The following is a 7,033-nucleotide window of genomic DNA, read 5'->3' as shown; positions in this document are numbered from 1 at the left end:
CAGTGCCATCATCATGGCCTGCAGGGACAGTTCTCCAGAGGGAGTCCTTGGTCCAAGCCAAAGAGGCCAGCCCTTGGATGGGCCGGAAGGGGAGACCAGCTGCAAACTGGGAATTGATGTGTTTGTGAGCAGATAAGAATGAGAGAGGGGATGTCAAAGCTGAAGAGAGGCAGGAGCAGGTGGGAGGCCTGGATGGAGCCAGGAGTCAGCCTGGGACAAGGTCCCACATGGTCAAGAAACCCTTCTGGTCAAGCCCTCCTACGCTACCATGCTGACATGGAATGTGTGTTTTAGTCATGTTTTCTGGACTATAATATAGCCAATACTATCGAGACAGTATTCAAAGGGGGGGGAAATTGAGTAAGCAAAACTGGAGGCCATGGGGTCCAGAGTGAGGGCATAGGATGATGGTTCTCATTAGAACATTAAAATCACCTGGGGAGCTTTTGAAGTCCACGGAAGCCAGACCTGACCCCTATAGATTCTTAGTTAATTGGTCAGAAGTGGGGCCCAAGCATCAGTGGGTTTTTAAAGCTCTCCAGGTGATTCTAATGTACTTGAGCCTGGATCAGGCAAAAACAAACAGGAAGCAGGGAGAATATGCTTATCCACTCAGCTTCTTGTCTTCCAGCTGAGTGCCTGCTCATCCAGCTCACTCCAGGTACCACGACCTTGTCGCAGGCTATTCGCAGTCCAGAGAAACTGAAGGAAACTGATTGCATTAGCTCAGGTAACTGGGTTAATTGGGATGGTACCCTCCACTTTCTCCTTTTGGCAACCAGAGGATGGCCTTGAACATAAACAATAAGGTGGAATTAACATATAATACAGTGGCTTAACTTTAGACCAGGGTTGTCAGTAGCAAATAAAAATACAGAACACCCAATTTGATTTTCGCTTCAAATAAAGAATGAATAATTTTAGTATATGCACCATGCAATATTTGGGGGCATATTCATAACAAAAAATATATTCATTCATCTGAAATTAAAATTTAACAGGGCAACTTGTAATTTACCTATGAATCCCATGTTAGACTCCAATCTTGTGTTTGACTTCAAGAGCATGACTAGATTTTTATAATAGAATTGACAAGACTGGCTTAGTGTGTATGTATTGGGTGGGTATAGGCCTCAATTTTCTGGAGATGTCCAAGTTTACACCTGCTTCGCCAACATGAGTAACAGGCCTCCTTTCCCTGAAAGGTGTCTAGTTTGAATGATGAAGATGTGGTCATCCCGTTCATGGTGACCCAGCCCGAGGACGCCTGGCTGTACTCAGTAACACAAGAATTGTAGTTGGTTAGTTCCATAAAGGAGATGATCTCTGGTTTTCTTTCTGGTGGCCTGGGGTAATCGAACATGAACCCCACCTGGGTTGTTGTACCTTGCTGTACCTTGCTGTCTCACTGTAACCCTCCTCTGATTGGGGGAGGTGGACCCAGGCTGCCTGGGGGCCTGAGAGAGGCCAGGATGGCAAACCCCTCTGCTCCCAGCATGCTCTGCACCTTGCCAGCAGTGGCCAGAGCTGTAAACCGTACTCACCCCTGTGCCCACCAGACCTGGAGGCTAAGGGAGGTGGCGGTAAAACCACTTCTGTATTTACCTTTAATTGACATCTTTATCTGCCTTGTATAACCACTTGTCTAGAGGAAAAACATGTTCTCAATTCTACCTTCAGAACTAGGAAACCAGACGAAAATGGCACAAAACCGGGTGCTGTTTGTTCCATTCTGTTCCTCTGTCTGTACTCTTTAGGGTCCTGATCTTACATCCCTCCTTAGGCAGCTCCAAAGAAACCAGCCCCTGACCATGGCCCCGAGTCACATATTTGTCAGCCTGCCTCCCTGGGTGTGCACCCCACCTGCCTCCCTGTGTGCATGCACACCCCATCCATTCCTGAATAGCATGTACTCCCAAAGCGTCTCTGCTTCATGCTCGGTGCCCACTGTTAGCCTCACGTTGGCCTCTTGGCTTTGAATACCAGCCTCTCTTCTCAGATTTATCACACTTGCCTCTCCCTCCACCTGTCCCTCTGCTTGACTTAGGGCTTTATAGATCCCTGAGTTACAGCATTCTTAAAGCTATATGATGCATAAGGGATACACCCTCTTTAATCTTTGGTCTCATGGGACCTGTCAGGATATTCATTACACCTGAGACCCTCAATAACCCATTCCCTACCTGTCACCCACTTGGGAGCAACATTCTTTCTGGGTGACACCATTCGAAGCACAGCCAAACTGCTCAGTGTCACAGACCTCACTGGCCACATCAGGCTCACTGCCTCCAGCCTGTCAACACAGAGCCCAGTTCAGGTCCTCCGTCTCCCTCTCTCTGCTCCTCCCCTGCTTGCACTCTCCCAAAAATAAGTATTTAAAAAAATCATTTTAATTATTATAAGCATACTCAGTTGTTGGTCTTTGACTTGCTCTTAATATCTTTTTAGTGTGTATTTATTTTTGAGAGAGAGACAGAGCGCAAGCAGGGGAGGGGCAGAGAGAGAGGGAGACACAGAATCTGAAGCAGGCTCCAGGCTCTGAGCTGTGAGCACAGAGCCTGATGCGGGGCTCGAACTCACAAGCTGAGCCAAAGTCAGAAGCTCAACTGACTGAGCCATCCAGGCGCCCCCTGATCTTCGACTTGCTGAACTAACTAAATGTGGTATTACTCTCCCACCAAGCTGTCGGGGCATCTCCAGTTTCTCACAGATCAGGATGGATGATGGCAGGACGGTCCTTTCAGACAAGTCCCTGTCCAAACTGAGTACCCCACTGTTTCATATGGTCCAAAGTTTCATATGCACCACTGTTTCATATGGTGCAAAGCGGCTGCTCTGAGCTGCCAGACAACCCACTGCTGAGATCTGCACGTCTGGATCTCCAGGGATCTTATGTTCCCCAAATCCCTGCTGTGTACTGCCCCCACCTCCTGCAACACCACCTGTTATCCCAGCTGGATTGTTCTGACAGTTAATGCCTGGTCCCTTGTGCCCACCTCATCCTCTGTGGTCTTGGAGATTCCCCTGCTCGGCCCCACGTCTTGCCATACATGTAGTTTGACTGCCACTAAGCACCTGGTCACCAGTGTGGTTTAGATTTGGCCTTTCCAAATAACTCTCAGCCAAATGCCTTCTGTGTTTCCATTCCAACAGCATGTTGTGGGTTGGGGGGTGGGAGGCAGATGGAAACTAGGAGAATGCTCAGGCAAGAGCAACCACCGAAAGGTGCCAGGGGGGAGCAGAGCAAACAGACAAGATAACCCTGTTTCCTGATAACCTTTTTTGTGCCTTTCTCCCCTTATCTCTAATTCATTGGGGCTGGAACATGGTGACTCAAACCCCATGGTGGGGCTGAAAATAGAAAGGCCAACACAGATTTTTCCCTACTCTAAGATGACTTAGAATATGAAACATTAAAAAAAATTGAGGCAGCGTGTTCTTTGATACTCCTAAAGAATCAATCAGTTGAATTAAGCAGATATTTAAGACATAGTTTACCAAAAACTTTAATTTGTACACTTTTTAAAAAGAGCTCGACTACTGTGTAAGGCTAGACACTAACTTATCGGAGGGCAAACTTACAACTTCCTGTAAAATAAGTAAATGCTATTGAACACTCAGCAAGACGAATGTTCTCTGTGTTAACTTAGCCAGCAAAGGCATAGGTTATACAAAGTCATTTCTGGTGCGTATCAACCATGTAGAACTATAAAATAAAACAATTCAGTAGTTGTTGGACCAGAGAAGAAGCATTTCTTTATTTAAAAAATTTCTTTTCATGTTTATTTATTTTTGAGAGAGAGGGAGAGACAGAGTGCCAGCAAGGGAGGGGCAGAGAGAGAGAGGGAGACACAGAATCTGAGGCAGGCTCGGATTCTGTCTGAGCTGTTAGCACAGGGCCCGACGCGGGGCTCAAACCCACAAGCTGTGAGATCATGACCGGGGCCGAAGTTGGACGCTTAACCAACTGAGCCACCCAGGCACCTCAGACATTTCTTTATGTTTTAGGGCCTCTCAGATGTAGCCCAAGATACTAAGTATCTCTAAATGTAATTTCTAGAATGACTTTTGTTATTGTGACACCTAGGAGGAACATCTTCTCACGCAAGGAATATGGTAATGCCACACTGGAGCATGTGCCTCTATACTTGTGTAATATTGGTTCTATGACTTTGAATTACTTTAAATTGTTTATGTTTATTTTTGAGAGAGAAAGAGAACGTGAGTGGGGGAGGGACAGACAGAGAGGGAAACACAGAATCCGAAGCAGGCTCCAGGCTCCGAGCTGTTAGCACCATTAGCACCTTGGAGCTGGAACTCAAAAACCCCGAGGTCATGACCTGAGCGGAAGTCAGATGCTTAACGGACTGAGCCACCCAGGCGCCCCTGAATTACTTTAGATTCTGCCTTAGCTCCTTCCTGGCACAGTGCTTCATCGGAACTGCTCCTGCCCTGGTGAAGTACCCACGGCTCGTACATGTGTAGTGCTTGTGAACTTCATTTCCTGAGCCTCCTGATCTCACCTGCTTCATCCCTCTACCCCACCCCATTCTTTCGATAGCTTTTACTTCTAGCCTGGCTGCCTTTATATTATTGTGTTTTGCTCCTTCAGCTCACCTCTTGACGAGACAAAACAGCGTTGGGATTCCAACTCTGCCACTTACTAATTCTTGGCAACTTGCTCAACCTGAGCCTCACTCTTCTCATCTGTGAAATAATAATAATGAACCTTCGATATGGTTACTATGAAGTTCAAAGGAGACAAAACATGGAAAGTGCTTAGAAACATGGCTGGCGCGTGGTAAGGATTCACTAGATGTTAGCTATTCTTACTACCATTTAGCTTTCCCAAGATGGCCACGGTCTGAGCCATTCTTCACATCTCTTTTGTTTGGCTTGACACATTCATGGATTGCTTTGATAGAATCCTCTCCAGGACGACCTAGCAACTTCCACACCTTTTATAGCCAGTCTTTGGAGGTGAGGCCAGACTCAGGGTTCCTTATAGTAACAGGAGGAACCAGACAGGTGTGTCTAACAATATCACCTCATTATCACAAATGCCAAATTTTATTAAGTCAAAAAGCACATTTGGAGAACTCTTTTCTTTTTTTTTTACCATTTTGTTTAATTTATTATTTTTTTAAAATTTGCATCCAAGTTAGTTAGCATATAGTGCAACCATGATTTCAGGAGTAGTTTCCCTAATGCCCCTTATCCATTTAGCTCATCCCCCCTCCCACAACCCCTCCAGTAACCCTCTGTTTGTTCTCCATATTTAAGAGTCTTTATGTTTTTGTCCCCCTCCCTGTTTTTATGTTATTTTTGCTTCCCTTCCCTTGTGTTCAGCTGTTCTGTGTCTTAAGTCCTCATATGAGTGAAGTCATATGATATTTGTCTTTCTCTGACTAATTTCGCTTAGCATAATACCCTCTAGTTCCATCCATGTAGTTGCAAATGGCAAGATTCCATTCTTTTTGATTGCCGAGGAATCTCCATTGTATATATATACCACATCTTCTTTTTAAAAATTTTTTAATGTTTATTTATTTTTGAGAGAGAAGAGCAGAGAGAGAGAGAGAGAGAAAGAGAGAGAGAGAGACAGAATCCGAAGCAGGCTCCGGGCTCTGAGCTGTCAGCACAGAGCCTGACGCGGGGCTTGAACCCACAAACCGTGAGATCATGACCTGAGCTGAAGTCAAATGCCTATCCAACTGAGCCACCCAGGCACCCCTATATCATATCTTCTTTATCCATTCATCCATTGATGGACACTGGGCTCTTTCCATACTTTGGCTATTGTTAATAGTGCTGCTATAAACATTGGGGTGCATGTGCCCCTTCGAAACAGCATACCTGTGTCCATTGGATAAATACCTAGCAGTGCAATTGCTGGGTTGTAAGGTAGTTCTGTTTTTACATTTGGAGAACTTTTTATCATAAGTGTCCAATTCAAGATGATCTAATCTTGATCTTACCAAGAATATCATCTAAGACATTCTCAAAATGGGTGCATTGAAACACTTTTATAGGCAGTTACATTGATTCCATTTATGAAATTTAAATATGAATAATAACCCATGGAACTGGATAGAGGTATGCTTTCTATAATACTTCGTGGTAGTTGGGAGGAACGTTATAATGACTTAGATCTGGGCATCGCAAACTTTCCTCTTAGGAAAACAGCATACATTTCACTCAGGTCCCATTTGTTGACTGTGGGATAGAATGGAAGCCTCTTCGTATGTCATTGACATCGACCATCAAAGCATCTATGTTAAGCACAGGGTCTGTGTGGCAGTTTTAAAACATAGTACATTCTGCTATGTTCCACCTGTCCCTTTTGCTTGAGTCTGTACAGGCTTCAACAATAGAGTGTGGTGATTTTTGAGCAGGGTGGGGGCTAGAGTGAGCCAAGAGAGATGTCTATGGGTGCACATTGAAAGAGGCACTCACTCTCAGTGTGGGCATTAATGTGTGACTCAAAAATCTTCACACTTTGTGCCCACACCTTCATCCTACCGCAGACCTCTTCGTCTCTGATCTTTCAGTTCTTTTCCTTCTAGGCTTTTGACCAGACATCACTGCCTGGGAATCTACATATATTTTCACACCGGGCCCCTTCTCCTTCCATAAAGACTGGATGGCCAGGTATACTGCTCATTGGGAAGATTTTCCCTTTCCACTCTCTTTTAAGGCTACCTCTTGAAATATCCACAGACTAAACTAACCTATTCATAAACCAAGTTCAGACAGGTCTTTCAGCCGGTCTCGTGGGATCTCTCATATGGTCTGAGGTACAACCCAGTGTAACTATCTGGGTGGAGACATGGGGTCTAGGCCATGTAGGTATGCAGCTGTCTTATGCCTTCAAGCCCTGCTTGGGCTTAATCCGGGATGTACCATGGTCAATTTATGATAAATTTTGCTGGACCAACCTGACTTTATGACTTAGTGAATGTGACAGAATACAGCTCATTAGCAGTTCCAGAATCATGGATACTTCATATCTCAAGGTCAAGTGTTCCATTCC

At 45.1% G+C, this 7,033-nt stretch overlaps 1 long non-coding RNA gene across 1 annotated transcript in view; it reads left to right on the top strand.

Annotated features, from left to right (window-relative positions):
- Window positions 1-635: 635 nt before the first annotated feature.
- The window catches only part of LOC123586467, a 44,919-nt gene continuing 38,521 nt past the window's right edge, over window positions 636-7,033 (top strand). Inside the window, exon 1 of the long non-coding RNA XR_006706811.1 lies at window positions 636-730. This is a non-coding gene — a long non-coding RNA (uncharacterized LOC123586467). The remainder of the gene's footprint in view (window positions 731-7,033) is intronic.

This window comes from Leopardus geoffroyi, chromosome C3 (genome assembly GCF_018350155.1).
Source record: "Leopardus geoffroyi isolate Oge1 chromosome C3, O.geoffroyi_Oge1_pat1.0, whole genome shotgun sequence".
Taxonomy (NCBI): domain Eukaryota; kingdom Metazoa; phylum Chordata; class Mammalia; order Carnivora; family Felidae; genus Leopardus; species Leopardus geoffroyi.
This window is presented reverse-complemented; position numbering and strand designations above follow the sequence as displayed.